Here is a 19,303-nt window from a genome sequence, read left to right as displayed (position 1 = left end):
GGCAGGCATGATGATGGTTCCAGAAAAAAGACAAAACAAAAAAACCCAGTATGTGTACTGAGTCTTTAGGGAGCAAAAGTAGTAGACTGGCAGCCACAGCATATGCTTGGGTGAAGAATGAGGCAACCAGAATATTTCCATAAACCATAATTCCCTAAAAAAAAAGGCTGCATTAATCAAGTCAAATAGTTGCACATCATCTATTTCTAATCATAAGCCTCTTTTTTCATTTTGGTGTTTAGTTGCCTCTCACACTGCAACTTTCCCTGGTGATTTTCAGCCATTGATTCACCAGTCCTCTACACTGAATGGATCTGCCCAGACCTCATCAGCTAAGAGATTCCCAATGATCCAAAACTCTTCTTACCTTCACCCTGTCCTTATCAGGAGACCGTTATCTGTGTTCCATTCTACTATTGCCCGATTACCTGTATCTCCCAACTCAAACTCCTAGCTCAATGTGTTAATTCTAATAACATAGTTGCATTAACATGCAATTAAAAAAACTTCATGGAAATGCAGTATTTTAAATCAAAATAAACATGACAAATATTGTGGAAATTGTTGGCAATTTGATCATTAGTGGGAATGAAGAGGTCCTTTAAAGCCTTTCTCTAGGTTCCAAACCTACCCTCACATGCTCAAGTAAATGAAATTCCTTGTGATTTTCAGCACTATAATCTACATTCATCAACCATGAAGAGAAGAGTCTTCAGCAGAACACTCTTCTGAATGTTTTAGTGAACAGTCTTTAAAAGCACTTCTTTAGGATTTTTTTTTTTTAGATTATTGATCCAGGCTTACATTTTACTGGGATTCATAAACTCTGTACACCGACAGTGATCTCCACTGCTGAAAATAATAGCCTCCCTATGTATTAATCCTGACTTTAGAGTTTATAATATAAGAATTGTTAGTTTTGTTTGTCTGTTGGAGGGTATACTTAGATTATAAGGCAACAAATACCTAACCCTAAAATGGTGAATAAATATCAAAGCATATACTGATGATGATAATATTTTAACAAAGACATTTTGAATTTGCTGAATGTATTGATTTTCATCTGCTAACATAATAAGTTCTGCTAAATATTAAAAAGTCTCTATATTTCCCCTCCAAAAAAAAAAAAAACCAGTATGAGGAGACAAGACTACACTCACCATATTTCACCAGCATGTTCCGAAAAAAAAATGCAATTTACTTTCAAAGTTAATTTACTTTCAAAGTTAATTTATTTTTGTTTTATAATTGAGGGAATCAAAATGATCTTTCCTTTATGATATCCATCAGGGACAGGCAAAATGCTCTTAGTTTATCATAATTATTCTGCAAGAAATTTAGTTTTCCCTTAAGAAATCTGTTAAGAAGAGGCACTTAGCTCAAAGTGGCTGAGTCATATGTCTCAGGAGGATATCCCAGGGAGTGTGAAAGAAGCAGATGTTTCCCATCTTCACCCACTCCTGAAGTGCTATCATTAACACTCTTACCAATCACGTGCTGCAAATTGCAAGCATGCTCCATTTAGTTCATTTTCTTGGATACATATTTTTACTTGAAAAAGTGATATTCCACATGGTCTTTAATTTTACTTCAACTTCCTGGGACCACTTTCCTTTGCATGTGTGTGACTATTTTCCATGAAAATAAATGAAATATAGCCATGAATATCAATAAAGAAATGAAATACAGCAATAGATATAAATGAATAGAAACACATTATTTGCTGAAGTATTTTTATAGTGCATATTGGAAAGAACATTATTCACTATACACAGTTATTTTTCCTTTAAGGTAATTTGACCAACAATGGAATTATAATTAAAATATTTCTTAAATTTTCATATTTCTTATGATCTTAAAGCTTACTCTCCCTGAATGCAAAGTATTACATATTTGTGAGATATATATATATATATATATATATATATATATATATGATTACTATCATCAGGTAAAATTCTCTAGCTTGCTCATGGTTACTAATGAAGGAAACATTTTACACCTACATATGTTTATTTGATGTAGAATGTTTTTCAGAGCTTTTTAATAAGCTGTGTGTATAGTCATATTAATTCTTCAATATCTTGCCTAAGGGCAAATAACCAAAATTTTAATTTATTCTCCCTAAAAAGAAGAAAGGAATAATTATAATCAGGCTGTGAACTGATTAGAACTCTCAAATGACAATGAAGCACAGTACTTTATAGTTCTACTTTATGAAGAAGTTTTGATTACTAATGGAAGAGAGAAAGAAATGAGAGAGAGAGGGAGAGAGAGAGATCGCAAACAAAAGAAAGCACGATTTTAAATAATAGGCATATCATTATAATTTCTAAAAAAAAATGTATTCATGTATTATTGCCCTAAAATTTGTCTTTATTTAAGAATAAAGCAGAAAAGTCAAGCTGAAAGATACAATTTAGGATATAAAACTTTCAAATACTCCAGATAATTAAATGTGTTGTAGAGTCTTAAAGAAAATGGCACTGACAAATAAGAATAACTTATAATTGCCCAATGTAATTCTACTAGTAAAGTTATGGGAAATAGGATATTCTTTATAATAATAGTAATATTTTACTTAAAAATAAGTATAATTTTACATCACTGAATGAATCTCAAAAAAAAATAGTGTAGAAGACTAATCTTCATGTATGTCACATACCTTTAACTCAACATTGTCTGTTGTCTCCTGATACTGCTACTTAATTTACAATAATGCTGTTCTAATTTACTGAGCCTTTGGCTTACCTAAGCAACTTATTGACCTAATCTAAATAGGATGTTAATAATAATCATGTCTACTTATTTTGTCTATACATTTCAAAGTAATGGTCTTAAATTGCTAACACTTACTCACAAGTTAGAAAAGTGATTATTGTCTTAAAATATTCTGTGTGATGTGTTGCCTTAAAACATTTCATGTGGAACCCAGATACATTTAGACTGTATCTATGCACAGTCAGTTTTGTATCTATTTTGCTGTCTGTTCTTTCTCTTTTCATCTTCATAAATTATTTAGCAGGGATAGTAGAGGTAATTGTGTAACTGGGGACCTGGAACTGATGAAAAGCAATAGTGACATTTTTTAAAAAGTTGATTTCTCTTATATTTAAAAAACAACTGTATTCTGGAAATTCAAAATAATTCTTAATAATGGAGTTAATCATGCTGTTTTTCTACTATTTCATTTTTTCCATTAACTGAAATAACTGAAGAATAAATGTGAAAATTAAAAGACAATAATTTGTTTCTGATATAGACCTATAACTTGTTTCATCATTTTCTTCCTGGCGTAAAATTTCTGTTTTATTTGAATATTTCTTGTATAACTTGCTTCCCTACAGTTGTTAAGCTAAGATTTAAAAACTTCAGGAAGCTCCTTTTTATTATCTTGGTTTTTATATGTTTACATAAAAATGATAAATAGCCTCATTTTTCAAACAAAGAAGACCACATTGCACACATAACATAAATAAAAAATGGACAGAAAAGCCTGTCTTGTAATTAGTAATGCAAATTAATTATATCACATTTCATATAAGGAGACAAAAATGTTATAATAATACCAGGATTAATAATAGATCTGCTAACATGAGAGGAGTTTACATAGATTAATATCATTCTGAGTATAATTTTAAAATACATATAAAAGCCTTAAAAATATCATATCCTTAAGTCAGGGATGTCTGTCAGCCAGATCTGAGCATTTCCATTCATTGATTTGAATAATTATCAGCTTTCTTTGGAGATATAAAAAGTAGTAGGTAGGAAGATGAAATTAGTGAGTAGAAAGATGAAACTGCTTGTTTAAATCACAAAGCTGTGATCGGAGTTAAGATCATCTGATTCTTGGCCAGGATTTTTTAAATTTAGTTAGAATAAGAGAAAAAACATATGATGCAAAGAACAATGCCAAAAAATTAAATTAAAAAACTGTTTAAAATGAGACGGTAGCAATCAAAATGAAAAATGTAACAAGATAATTGCCGAAAAATAGTTAACAGAAACAGATGCCTTTTGATTATTTGAAATATTAATGCATGATTATTTTAGATTCAGGCATTAATTAGGATGTCTAGAACAAGATTTAAATTTTGTGATAGTAACTTAGTAGCTTAGGGGTTAGTGACTTGGTAGTAGTTTGAATTTCTCATTACTGTTGAAGCCTTAGAATGAAGTCTTTCTATTTGTTGTCTTCCTATTTCTTAGTTTGTCTTCCTCAAATACTTTTGTGAGACATATCTTTATTTTTATATAGAATGTAGATCATGGTGGGAAGCATAGAACTCCATTCTCTAGCCACATGACAATGAACAACGATGCCAATTATAGTGTTACATTGCCATCACTACAGTAATTACTCCAGGGATATGCTCATGATTCAAGCCAGTTAATCAGTGATATATTTCTGCTTACAGAAGTATCATGATGTAAGACTGAAGATGTCCATTTCCAGGGCTCCAGTCTTTGGAGAAGGTAGTCAGAGAGAACGATGCTGACAATTTTGAGAGTATTTGGAATGAAAGCAAAAGAGTGATAGTATATATGTCATTGTTTCTGTTTATGTTTAAGTGCAGTTCTACCTAGTTCACAAAGTTTGCAATTTCACCCTCTTGATTTTTACTTACCTTTCTTTCACTCAAACACAAAATATCTTAATTGACTGCATGACTCTCAACTAACACTGGTAAAGGAGGAAAGAATGTATATTACATGAATATTCATTGTTTCTGAACCTATTTTTTTGTTTTAGTTTTAGTCAGGAATATCTAGATTATCAGAGCTATCTACGGGCAAAAGCAACAGAAAGTTGGTGGGGTTTTTTGTTTTGTATTGTTTTGAGTTGTTTTGGAGAATCTCCCCTGTCCTTCAAGCATCCTTCTCTCAGTTTTGTATGCTCTCTCAATGACCTCAGTTTGCTGATTTGCGCATTCAAGGACATCATGTATGAGAAACATTAAAATTTTACAAATATGCTATGGCTGCATTCCCTACAATTACATAATTTATATATTATTTGTTTCATGCCATGTTACATACTTCAAGTACATATATTGGAATTAAATTTAAATGTTAATTAATATTAAATATTCTTAACTAGTAATGAGACTGACATATTACCTGATTACTTTATCATTCCAATCAAAATTAATCTTTCTCTCTCTTTTTCTTCTCCATCTGCCCTTTCTCATGGTGTTTCTTCTAGTTGTTATGATGGTCATTGTCCCTGGAATTTAGACCTCTAACCTGAAGGAAGTCAGAAAATCTGATAATATTAAAATCAAAGATGACAGGCTAAAATTATTTCTCAGTGGGATTTGTATTTTAAGAGCCAACTTCACATCCAAACTCTAAGTACTGTATTATAAAGGTGGCATTTCTGATACTATTGTAACTGGGTGGATAAGATATTTTGAGTGCTACAAGGAAAATTATTATTTTTTCTCCCTTCACCAGGACAAAGTGAGTTTGAACCTTTTGGATATATCTCAGATAAAATTTAAACAGATTCCAAGAATCTTAGAGCTAAAAGAATTGTAGAATTTGTATGTCCTATAACTTTATCACAAAGATAAAAACTCTGACAAATAGAGAAGATGTTTAACAAAGTTTCATAAGGGTCTTGCAGTCCGGCTTGGGACTTCTCCCTTTCAGTATGCTGCCAGTTTTGAAGTAAATGGAAACAAACTTGGACTGGCATTGTGCTAGCAAGGGGTATATGTTGTTGAATAATTACATGGGAACCTAGCCCATCATGTCCTCACACTCACATGCTTTTGGGAAACCACTATCTATTTATGCTACATCAACATGCATTTTCACTCTCTTGTATAACAATATAAGTATAAACTGTTTATGATTTTATTGCCATTATCATTGATTTGCATTTTGTTGTAATCATGAGTAGTGATTTTATTTTGTTTTAGGTATTGTTAAAGCAAACTAAATTATGACCTGAAAAGGACTCCTGTATATCTATATTTGAGTACCTGTGGATAAACTGTAACGTAGCTTAATAGTCAGACAAAATTGAAAACCTAACTTAATAGTTAGCTGAGTGTTGGCCAATCCTAGCGACCATACGTCGACCACATGTTGACAACTCATAGACTGCTGAATGTTCAAACTGTTCAAATAGGGCAAATGCTGAGCTGTAACCAATCTTGTTGTTTCCGTACCTCACTTTGAATTCCTGTATGTCACTTTACCTTTTTAGTCTATAAATTTGTTCTGATCATGAGGCACCCCTGTAGTCTCTGTGAACCTGCTGTGATTCTGGGGTCTGCCCGATTTGTGGATCATTCATTGCTCAATTGACCTCCTTTAAATTTAATTCAGCTGAAGTTTTTCTTTTATCAGTATCCAGGTCAACAATTCACAATGAGTATCTTCCAATATGCATCTTATTTGGCAAAACTGATGGACAAGTGATATGGTTTGGATTTGTGTCCCTGCCCAAATCTCATGTCAAATTGGAGGAGGGGCCTGGTGGGAGGTGACTGGATCATGGGGGCAGATTTCCCCCTTGCAGTTCTCGTGATAGTGAATGAGTTCTCATGAGATCTGATGGTTTAAGTGTGTGGCACTTCCCCCTTTGCTCTCTCTCCCGCCGCCATGAGAAGAAGGTGTTTGCTTCCTCTTCCCCTTCTGCCACAATTATAAGTTTCCTGAGGCCTTCCAGACATGCTTCGGCACAGCCTGTGGCACTGAGTCAATTAAGCCTCTTTTCTTCATAAATTACCCAGTCTCAAGTAGTTCCTTATAGCAGTGTGTAAACAGATTAATACAACAAGAATTCTTATATTCCAAGTAGCTCTATGCTTCTATTTCATTTTTAAGTAAAAATTTCTATCTTAACTAATTTATGTAAAGGACGTTGATTTTACGACTACAATCTCTAACACAGTACAAGGAGGTAAGTATCTCAAAGACAAAGGTCAATTGGCTGAGAAAAGAAATACAGATAAGAAATATCTTGAATGATGAACAGTGTTTCCTGAATAATGTATGCCATCTCTGAGCAGAAAATAAACTTAAAATTCAATTTTAAATGATGCATATATATGTGCATTTTAAAAATGTTGATATGTTAGTAACATATCAAAAATATAAACCAGAACTTGTTAAAAAGACAAATAATAAATAAACTTTCATGTTGAAGCTGGGAAATAGATAGAAATAAAGTAGAAAGTGAATAAAGAATGTTTTTCCTCAATTACCACTTTATCAGTTCAGAAATTTAAAATGAAAAAGGAGAAATAATAAATAGAAGTCTTTGTATCATGAGGAAAAAATTCCCTGTGTTTCAAGTGATGAGTGATTAACAACAAAGATAAATTATGCCATAATATTCTAGGAACAAAGGTATGTTCATTACAGGTTGTACCTTCACCTTCAAAAGCTTGCACTAGAAAGATGCAGATCAATGATGCAGTCATGAGTGTCAAGCCTGGTGGAATGTCAGAACGCTTTTTTACTTTCCTTGACTCTCTCTGGTACTCACACCCACCTACCCCCTAAGCCACTGGGTCAGTAGTTTGCAGAGGCATCAGCACTGTTGTGTATAAGGGCAAGTGACCAAAAGGGTTAAAAAAAAAAAAAAATTCATATAGTGAAGGTAGAGTCCCAGAGTCCAAGATCAACCTAGGGACGGCGGAGAAAGCAGTCATAATAAAATAGAGCTTATACTTAATATACATTGAAAAAAAAGGTCAGTGAATGTTTCTGATGAATATATTAGAAACACACAGTATTAGTTTGAAAGCATCATGGTTGTAGAAGAGCAGAGCAATAGAAACTTCCTTATTGCTTTAGTCATGGTTCTTAAGAGAAACAGAACCAACAGGATATATAGATCTAGATAACTAAGAGGATAATTACTACAGTTATAGTCTTATGTGATTATAGATTATGGCTGAGAAGTCCTATGATAAGTCATTTGGAAGCTGGAGAACCAGGAAAGCCAGTGGTATAATTCAGTCCAAGGCCAAAGGCCTGAGAACTGGGGGCAGATGGTTTAAGTTCTGGAGTCCAAAGGCTCAAGAACCAAGACCTTTGATGTATGAGGGCAAAAGATGACTGTTCCCATTCAAGAAGAAAAAGAAAATTCATCCTTTTCCTCCTTTTTGTGATATTCCAGCCCTAAATGGATTGAATGGTGCTGGCTCACAGTGTTGAGGGCAGATCTTCCCTACTCAGTCTTTGACTCAAATTCTAATTTCTTCCAGAAACAACCTCAGATGCACCCAGAGATAATATTTCAGCTATCTAGGCATTCTTAAGTCAAGTCAAGCTGACAAATAAAATTAGCCAGCACAGTAATAATATATTTGAGCTGCTGAATTAAGAAATGTGAGGCCTGCCATACCTCTGGATTCCCAAGTGACATAATAAATACTTTTACTTTAAAATTAGTTTGATTCAATCTTCTTTTAAATTGAGAGACATTTACTGGATCAGTGACATAATTATACCTTTTTATATTCTAACATTTCTGACTGAAACCTCTTTACTGCATAAACTGCTTAACAGTTTTGTTATTTCTTCAAGGACCTCTTCAGTTTTCTCCTTTGATCTGCATTTCTGGGGTCCCCTAAAGCAGAAGATGCTTTTTCTTACTAACTCTTCAGGAGGGTCCTCCATTTGACCCCACTTCAGTGTATTGCATTTACTCAGATGTAAACCCTGCCTCTGTTCCCCAGTTTGTGAGATCCCAAGGGGCCAGGTCACTTATTTGTCATTACCACATTGATTTTCAGCAGGGTACTTGGATTGACTTTGCCTCAATAACTAGTTAAGTGAATAAATTGTGCAGTTACAATTAGTTTTGAGCCATCACCCAAATTTAATATTTCAGCATAGAGTTGGAGGCTTCTAATATTGTAACATGCTCGCTATTTTATGTGAAATATAATTGTGTGAGTGTGCACACTGATGTTCGATAGGATCATGTCACAAGAGACTATCTAAAAACTACAAAAGAGCTCACGAAGAAAATACTATTTCCTAACAGTTACATTTTTTCTTTTTCTAGATCATCAGGTAGTCCTAGAGTTTATCAACATCTAACTGACCTCTGGCGTCACTTCTTTGCTATCCCCAAGGCAGAGCAGGGGCATTGCAGGTGAAAGATAGCATATATCTCTCATTAATTTATTCAATAACATATTGGCAATTAAATTCCACTTGCCAAATATCTATCATTTTCCCTATATACTAGATTCGTTGCTGGGCGATGAAGAATGTAGTGTAACAAGAACGTCGTAACTTTTACTCTAAAATGCTTAAAATTTTGCGAGTAAATAAATACATAAAAAAAAATAAAAATAAGAGGCAAGTCTTAAAACAAATTGACCTTAAATCTATGAATTATTTGCTGTATGTCATGCATTTTACATATATTGAATAAAGAACAGCTTCTGGCTGATGGTGTGGGGCTCAGGGTGGTAGCTCAGAAAAAAAGTGCATAAAAATACATTTAAGAAGGCAGAGAAATGGATATGAACAGATGTATGGAAGTAGTAATATCTATAATATGTTCAGAAAACATTAAATTATTTACTTTGAGCAAAGTGTTGTATGAGGAAGAGGTGCCAGATAAAGCTAGACAGATAGACACAAGCCATACTGAGGAGGGTATCAGTGAAGATTTTTAGGCTGGGTGCGGTGGCTCACGCCTGTAATCCCAGCACTTTGGGAGGCCAAGGAGGGTGGATCACCTGAGGTCAGGAGTTCGAGACCAGCCCGGCCAACATGGCGAAATTCCGTCTCTACTAGAAAATACAAAAATTAGCCAGGCATGGTGGTATGCGCCTGTAATCCCAGCTACTTAGGAGGCTGAGGCACAAGAATTGTTTGAACCCAGGAGGCGGAGGTTGCAGCGAGCCAAGATCACACCACTGCACTCCACCCTGAGTGACAGAACAAGATTCTGTCTCAAAAACAAACAAACAAAAACAAGGATCTTTACTTCTTTAATTAACACCATATGAAACAGGAGGCACTACAACTTTTTGAGTAGGATGGGGATTTAGGAAGTATAATGTGAAAACTCTTTGCAGAATAAATTGGAGTAGGGAAGGAAAGGAGTTGGAAAACTGTGTAAAGCTTTCATAACCACAGTCTAGGGAAGATTTAGCAAGAGCAATAGCAGAGAAAAGGAAGCAACAGAGAACACAAATTCTTAGGGTCTTAAAAGTCTCGTTGATTTTTTTTTTCCTGGAATTATACATATGTTTCTGTCCTCTGCATACAAAAATGATGGCTGATTATTTCTTTTTGGTTCTAGAGAGACGATGAAAATGGATATCCTAGCAGCTGTCTTTTCTACATTGAATACACATGTTGCCTGGTCTCTGGCAATCATCCAATTATCATCATGTCAGGAAGAAATAAATTATATGTCAAAAATGAGTCTCAGGCTGTGCTATAGATATTATCACATGGACTTTCCCCTCACCATATAAGACTTCTTTTCCCACTGGAGTAATTTAAGATCAACCTAGCACAAGACCAATTTATTGAAAAAAGAATGATTGCCTCATGATCCATGGTGCTATGCCCCACCTGGGACTTGTCAGCTCTTTACTGCACACAGCTGCCTAAGCATCTGCCTTAGCATCGCTAGTATTTGCTGTCCCTTGTGGTTCTCAACTATCTTCAGAAAGGAATGTAATATGAAATCAAAAGTTCTTTGCAACATTACCAGTTTAGATAAACTGAAGGTTTATAGTTCAGTGCCAAAATTCTTTTGGCCTGTTCTGGCCAAGAACTTTTAATATAAGAATAACTCTACCCCTTGGACCAACGATGTTGATGCAAATAGTTGCTGGGTTAGGTATATTTTAAGGACTTATTTTATATTTTTGATTCCTAATAGTATTTTATAGTAAGAAGATTTTTATCTTAGCCCCATGAAGTTCTCTTTTTGAATCCATAAATGACCAAATCATTTTCTTTATTTTGTCTCCAAACTTCCAGACTTCTCATAGTTCTTTTCACCTCTCTATCTTGCCTCTCCCAGACCTCTGGCCTGATATTCTATAATGTTCTTTATGTGTGATTTCTTTCCACCCTCCTAGCCTTTATGAACAAATAATCAATTTGATGACTTTGAAGAACTCAGTCAATAACTCAAATACATCTTATTAATTAAATTACAATTGGGCATGCATCATTCTTAAATCTAAGAAGATGAGTAATTGAATTAAATGCAATTTTGATAATGTTTAAAAGTGAAGCCACCAGTTACAAAATGGTGATAATCTTTTGGAGCCACATAGCAGTAAATATGTGACTATAAACACGTTCTAGATGACTAAAAAGCTCCTGACCCTGTCAATATGGGAGGACATAAAAAGCAATATTCTGCAATGAGCGGTGCTCACTCTAATCCAATGTTTCTCAAACTTTTTTTTTTTCATTATCACTGTGTGAGGAAAATTTTGAGATTTTTAACCTAGTCAACCACCCCAGAAATTTTAATCCTATAGATATATTGCATATCCGTATAGGTACTATATGTATATCTGCACCTTCTAAATAAAAAAACTAAAATTTTTCCACTCCTAAAAGCCAATTTAGCCCCTTTGGTGGTAACTTTTTTATTTAGAATTTATGCACTCATGTAAACTTACGATATGCTAGGACATAAAGTTCTATCTCCAAATCCAGAGATGATAGAGTCAAAGATCTGTGTTACACTCTGTGTAACTGGACTGTGGGAAATATAGCAATTACACAGGTGACAGAGGCAGATGGTACTGTAAGAACTATCAGGCCGTGGCACTAACCTTGTAAAGTACAGGAAAACAATTACAAAGATCAACAAATTTAACCCCAACATAAATCCTCCTGGACTACAAGACACGTGAGTAGTTTCATATCAAAACATCTGATCTGGCTATTGTTTGATTTTGTATGTATATATAAAGGAAAATCCTAAGACATCTCTGAATGTTCTATCAAATTATTTATTTTAGCAACCAGAAAATAATAGTCTATGAGAATTAATAATCTATAAACATAGAAACTATAGACATGATTTCTTCACATTTCATTGTTCAAAGGATAGATAAGTGGAGATGAGATTCCAGCAGAGTGTAATTTCAGTGTCCTGAATGACTGGAAAATATTGCCTTAGGGGCTGGAAAGCCAACTTGGCCAGCATTTACTGATATTCACCTGTTTTGTCTTTACCTTTTGTCAGCAGGGACTTCATTTGGGTAATGCTTACACAGTCAGAGTCGGCCAACATGTAGTGAGCCACTATCTCAAATTTAAATATTCTCTGAAAGAGAGACAGGAAAGGCAATTCTACTTTCAGAAAAAAGCAATATGGAGTTAAAAGAACATCATGCAAGAAAATCAGAAAGAAACCTTTTTCCATAGTGAAAAATGCTTTTCAGCTAAAAGAAAATTCTTAGAATTTTTGAAGTCTGTTTTAATTATTGTATTTGTTCTAAGTTAGATAATGGCAATGTGTCCTTGTTAATCAAGTCATTGAACAGCTAGATATTAGCTGTTTCCTATTAAGAAAAAAATTAAGATGTTACTTCAGAGGTTGCTCATACATATCCATCAGGGAATTAAATTGTTTTTGTGTATAATTAAAAGGTGTGTTCTTCCATCAGGAAGAAAGCTACAGCCTGCATGCCAGTAAGTAAATTGGAAAGAAAATGGACCAAATACAACAATTCTACATTATTCTTACTATGAGAAGGAAAAGTTGTGAATACTACATATGCAATAAATAAATATACTAATTACTCTCCTATTACTTTAAGTGTCTGTATATTAAGAATCCAGGCCAGGCACGGTGACTCACTCCTGTAATCCCAGCACTTTGGGAGGGCGAGGTGGGGGGATCACCTGAGGTCAGGAGTTCGAGGCCAGCCAGACCAACATGGTGAAACCCCATCTCTACTAAAAATATAAAATTAGGCGGGTGTGATGGTACATGGCCTGTAATCCCAGCTACTAGGGAGGCTGAGGCAGAAGAATCGCTTGAACCCAGGTGGCGGAGGTTACAGTGAGCCGAGATCGCGCCATTGCACTCCAGTCTGGGCAACAAGAGCGAAACTCTGTCTCGAAAAAAAAAAAAAAAAAAAGAAAAAAAAAATCCAGTGAAAACAACTTACTTTTCACAATTTTTTGGGGTTATTTTTAAAAATCACATGTTTAATCATTGATATATCTCATTTTTTTCTGACAACTACTTGCAGCACGTCCTTTAATTCAGTTGATATTTCTCTGTATATCTTATTCAAATTTAAAGTCATAAATGGACTGAGGCATTCAAAACAGTGAGTTGCTACAGAAATAAAATATAAATAGAAAGAAAAATATGATTAAATATAATCAGATCATAGAAAATCAGCTTTAAACTTTTTATATTATAAAATTTACCACATTAAAAATGATGAAAATTAGACAATGAAGAATATTTTACACTTTTTTTTTTTTTTTTTTTTTTTTTTTTTTTTTTTGCGATGGGGTCTTGCTCTGTTGCCAGTCTGGAGTGCAGTAGTGTGATCTTGGCTCACTGCAATCTCTGCCTCTTGGGTTCAAGAGATTCTCCTGTCTCAGCCTCCCTAGTAGCTGGGATTACAGGCATGTGACACCACAACCGACTAAGTTTTGTATTTTTGATAGAGACAGGGCTTCACCATGCTGGCCAGGATGGTCTCGATCTCTTGACCTTGTGATCCACCCGCCTCGGCCTCTCAAAGTGCTAGGATTACAGACGTGAGCTACAGCGCCCTGCCCACTTTGGTTTCTTTACAATCTTATATATAATCTTCTATGTACCATAACATTTTGCAGAATTGATTATCAAGGTTTAGTTTAATACATAACATGGTCAACAAAATGTTTTAGCAATTAATTCAATATACAGAGTATTTTATGACAAAAACATGTCAAATATATACGTGTTGTATATATTTTCATATTTATTGTAATGTACATATAACATATAAATAAATGAGTAGAAATTTGACAGTTTACTTAATTAAATTTGCATCCAGAGAGAGACAGAAATTAAGCTACTATTCATAGCAGTTTCATTCTAGAAATTTTTACCAATCTCTGAACTTTGTATGGACCATCATGCATTGGATAAATTCAGGTGATGAGATTGAAAAAAAAATGTATCTGGATGGATTAAAAGATAGATAGGTTATAGATGGGTAGAAAGAAGATAGATAAGATTTATAGAAAATGCAGAAGTTAAAAATTTTTAACTTCTAATTTTAACTTCTAACTAAACATATTTAAAAATTTTTATTGTTGTTCTCTGAAGAGTTTTAGGTGCTTTTTCCTCACTAGGGATGCTAATCTATTCACCACAACCTCCTACCTATTTTTGGCAGTCTAACCTAATAGTTCATTTCAGATTCTTAGCTCACATTTTCCCCTAACCTCCTCATTCTTGTTTACATTTTTTTAAATATAAAAACAAAGTTCGTCATTCATGTTTAGCAAGAAATCTATCAATGACATTTCTGATTATGTTGTATGGCTAAGTCAATAACTTTTCTTAGGAACAAAGAGGTTTGTAGTCATAAAGAGAAGTAATTGGTTGTTCTGACAGTCATAAGGTAATTAAAGGCTAAGAAAAATACACATTTCTAGTTTGATTCAATAAGGATGAGGAACATCAGTATTTTGAGAAAAATCTTTATTGAAGAATTGCCAGCTATATAAATGTCAATTGCACTGGACCTAAATTATGTTCTTTTAACTATATGCAGATTGCTTAAATTCAATAGTCAAATGTGTAATTGTGATTCTGAATTGAGAAACATTAAGTTTTAAAAATGTCTTTTGAAATGCAATTTGCTATGTAGAAACTTGGAACTGATGTTTAAAATAGTGACAAAATAAACAAAATATAATAAAAGCTATATAATACAACATAAAATTGGTGATTTGAGGGGTGACAAAATTTTTTACAAAATTAAATATAACATCAAAAATTACCAAATAATTTAGAATGTACCACACTCACATTTGCAGTCTTGTAGTCAAGCAAATGGAGCTTCTCAGTAAAAAACTCATTAAATCTATTTGATCCCTAGCTATAATATTCTATTTTTCTCCTCTTTGTCATTTAAATTATACCCTGTTGTTTAGTGCAATTGTACATAAAATGTGCACAGTAACTTTTAGACCATCTGTTATTGGTATCTGTTTTGTTTCTTTCTTTGAAATTATAATAACTGTCATGAATTCTGAAACGGAGTATTCTTCTGGCCTTCTGGTTAAGATCATTCCTACATCTGCTCCCAGGAAAACTGAAGTGAATATGGCATTGAATGAGCTCTGTGATCAACTATGGCTCATTTATTTCTGTTATGACTAGAGGTGTGTCTGAAATCTTGGTGCTATAAAAATGCTCTAAAGAGAGCCCTTCGTAGAATTGCAATATTAATAACACTCCTCTTTACACATGATTGACCATGAAAAATTGATTCGTTTCTTTGTTTCTCTCCACAATCTTAAATCATTAATACCTGTGGTGTTTTTGCCTCCGGGAACACTATCCATCAATTATAAATACTAAGAAAAGTACCCTAATTATTGCTATTCTTTAAAGACTAAGTACCTTCTTTGAAATAAGTTAGTTTTCTTGGGAACTCTAAAGAGTATCTCTCTTTTGGCTTAGTAAAAAGAGAACAGGCTTTAAGGATCCAGGATCTGAATGGTAATACTGCTTGTTTCTTATTAAAAACTTACATCGTCCTCAGCGAACTAACACTAGAACAGAAAACCAAACACCGCATGTTCTCACTCGTAAGAGGGAGATGAACAATGAGAACACATGGACACAGGGAGGGAAACATCACACATACCTGGACCTGTTGGGGGATAGGGGCTGGGGGAGGCATAGCATTAGGAGAAATGCCTAATGTAGATGACGGGCTGATGGGTGCAGCAAACCACCATGGCACGTGTATACCTACCTAACAAAACTGCACGTTCTGCACATGTACCCCAGAACTTAAAGTACAATAAAAAATAAATAAATAAACGTTTATCATTCTAATAAATATATCTCATCAACTTTTGTTGGCTTAGGCACATGTTTTGTAAGAAATTTAATCTGGCATAGTGCTAAATTTCTGGATTTGGAAGTGAATAACGTGACAAAATGGTCTGACATTGTCAAGGTTCCAAACCATGGTCACTAGAATTGTTTAGACTAAAAATAAGTTATAGTTTCATTGTGGAAGTGTTTAGCAGAACTTGGGCACATAGAAAGTTGACTCTTTCTAATTTCTTGATTTTCACCCTTCAGACATACTCTATAAGCTGGAGAAATTGGGCTTGATGTTGCTTATTAATTAAACCAAGATAATACTACTGCATGTACTCCCATTGTTTGGTAGTAGATTGCAGTTTCACAGTTCAACAACGTGGGATATATTTGAAATATAATATGATCTTAGTTTTGAAATATACATGCCACTTTCCATACCCAAAATAATCATGTCAGGAATTGAGATTCCTCAATATATTTACCTACCAAACACACTTCACCTTCAACTTAGCCAATTTATTCAGCTGTCACTTTCATAATCAAACATCTCCCCTGAAATTCACATTTCCAAATAGCATTTTTTTCACCACTCATCCTAAAAACAGGAACAAGTATAAAATATCTACGTAGAAAAAACACTCTATTTTTATACTAGGCTAATTGTTACTAGATGATATAAAACAATTTGTACATAATGCAACTTACACACTGTAAACATAATTTATTTCATCTGTGTCTTCTAACAACATCTTTGGATTACAATTTTATTGTCTATCTTGCTGAGGATATTAATTGAAAATTTTAAAGTGAATGCCTATGTTAAAAATCAAAGTACTACAGCATATTAAATCCTGATTCTCACATCTCTTCTCAAATTTTCCCTAAATTTTTTTTCCAATGTATTGGCTGTATGATTTACATATTTATACTTGCATACAGGGTTCAAGTTTTGACCAATGTTAACTCAGATGTATGTCAAGGTATAGAACTTTTCCTTCATCACATAAAGTTTCCTTGCAAACTTTTGCAGTCAAATTTTGCCTCAACTCCACTCCAGGCAAGCGATGATCTGATTTCCAGCACTATAGATTAATTTTTGCTGTTGACAGAATTCTATGCATTATACAGTATGTGCATCTTGTTTCCATCATGTTAACTGTTTTGCATAAAGTTTTAGAAAACACTTATGCTGTCTGTATAAGTAGTTTGTTGGTTTTATTGCTGAATGTATTCCATTGTTTTATTTTCTATTTCCTTGATGATGAATAATGTTGATACAGTTTTCATATGTGTTTGGTTATTGCTACTTAACTTTTGTGAGATATCTGTTATAGGTTTCCACTGGTTTTATTGGATTGTTTGTTCTCTTAATATTGAATTTTTAGAGCTCTTTCATAAATGATTAAAACTTAAATGATCTAAGGAGAAAGCAGAATATAAGAGTTCTTTTTATATTTGGGATACAAGTATTTGATGAATATTTTTATTGTAAATATGTTTTTCCAGCTGTGTGTTGTTTCATTCTCTTCCTGTTATATTTTGGAGAACAAAACTTTTCATTTGCTTTAAGTCCAGTTCATCAATATTACTTTTTATAGATGAGTATATTTTGTGTATATGTATGTGCACTGTACAAAAATACTTGCTGTCTTGTGAAGATAATCTTGAAGACATTCCATGCAGCTTTTTTTTAGAAGTTTTAGAACTGTAGATTTGACATTTATATTTATAAACAATTATTGGTATATGCCATGAGGTAGGGACAATATGTTTAATATTGATATTCGGTTTGGTAAAAAAAAATTTCTCTAATTAATTACTTTACCTTCTTAGAAAAATTAAATAATATTGTAGGTATGCGTGTATTTTCTATTTCTGGGCTCTATATCTTTCCATTGATTTATTTGTTAATTTTTGTAATGGACTATTTCCTTGATTAATAGTCTTGAAATCAGGGAGTTTATGTTCTTCGAATTAATTTATTTCCTCTCTCTCTCTCTCTCTTCAAGATCCTTTGCATTACTATGTAAGTTTGTTCCAAGGTGAGCAGGTTTATGCAAACCTATCCCTAAAGGCTGAGGAAAGTGAGAGGCCAATGAAGAGACCGACAAATATAGTTTATCAGAAACATTTTAATAGGAAATTACAAACAAAATCCGTATCTTGGGCAGCCTCTAGATGAGATGTTAGATCCCTCTCACTACTGTCCCCCAGACTCAGTGATTATAGGTCATAAGGAAAGGGAGTGAGTGCTTTTGAAGGAATTTGTAAGAAAACTTTTGTATGAAGTGATTTGCTTAAGGGTAGGATTTATGGTAAGCAAACATGTCAGTGGTAAGTGTACATGGCAGATTAGCATCCAAGATGGAGTTGCTTTAGTCTCCACAAAGTTTTAGAATCATCTCATCACTTACTACCAAAATATGCTGGGCTTTTGGATTAGGGTTTTGGTGATTCTATAGATAAATTTGGAGAACATCTTAAAAATATACCCTTTTTCAATCTATTAGCATGGTACTTCTCCACATTTATTTATTTAAATTTTCTTTGTTTCTCAGCATACTTTAAAACATTTGATGCTGTAGTAAATATTATTATAAAGTATTTATAATATAAAGAATATAAAGTATATAAAGAATATAAATAATAATATAAAGAATATAAATATAATATAAAGGAATATAAAGTATTCTTGCACTGTTTTGTTACTACTTTATTGACATCATAAAGTCTTTTTGTATTAACTCATCAATTTTAGTAGATTTTTTGTAGAATTCATATAATTTTTCCAGGCAAAAAATAATAATCTCTGCAAATAAAGACACTTTTACACCATTCTTTTTAAGTTTTATGCCCTTTATTGTTTTTATAATCATATTATTGGCTAGGAATTCAGTACACTATTGAATAAAAGGGGTGAGAACAATCAGTTTTTAATTGTTGCCAATTTTAGAAACCATTGAGTCTTTGGCTATTAACTACAATGTTAGTTGTAGGTTTTCAGAAGTCTATTATAAGTTTGAGGGTTGACATTTCTAGTTTTCTGAAAGTTATTTTCGTGAATGCCTAGCATATTTATTTAAACATAAAATAAATTGGAAAATGTTCCCTTTAGTGAAATAGTTTATCTCAGATTGGTATGATTACTTCCTCAGAAAATTTTCATAGAATACATCAGTGTAACCATCTGGGCCTAAAATTTTATTTTGCCAGATGTATTTTGATTATGAATTCAATTAATTGAATTGAATGAAATGG

The 19,303-nt window shown here is 33.3% G+C and overlaps 1 protein-coding gene across 1 annotated transcript in view; it reads right to left on the bottom strand.

The window, feature by feature from the left end:
- TMEFF2 (transmembrane protein with EGF like and two follistatin like domains 2) overlaps window positions 1-19,303 on the bottom strand; it is a 1,316,754-nt gene that overhangs the window by 993,479 nt on the left and 303,972 nt on the right. The gene's annotated exons all lie outside the window — the stretch shown is intronic.

Source organism: Macaca thibetana, chromosome 12 (genome assembly GCF_024542745.1).
Source record: "Macaca thibetana thibetana isolate TM-01 chromosome 12, ASM2454274v1, whole genome shotgun sequence".
Taxonomy (NCBI): Eukaryota; Metazoa; Chordata; class Mammalia; order Primates; family Cercopithecidae; genus Macaca; species Macaca thibetana.
The sequence above is the reverse complement of the archived record's forward strand: the minus strand, read 5'-3'. Positions and strand labels throughout refer to the sequence as shown.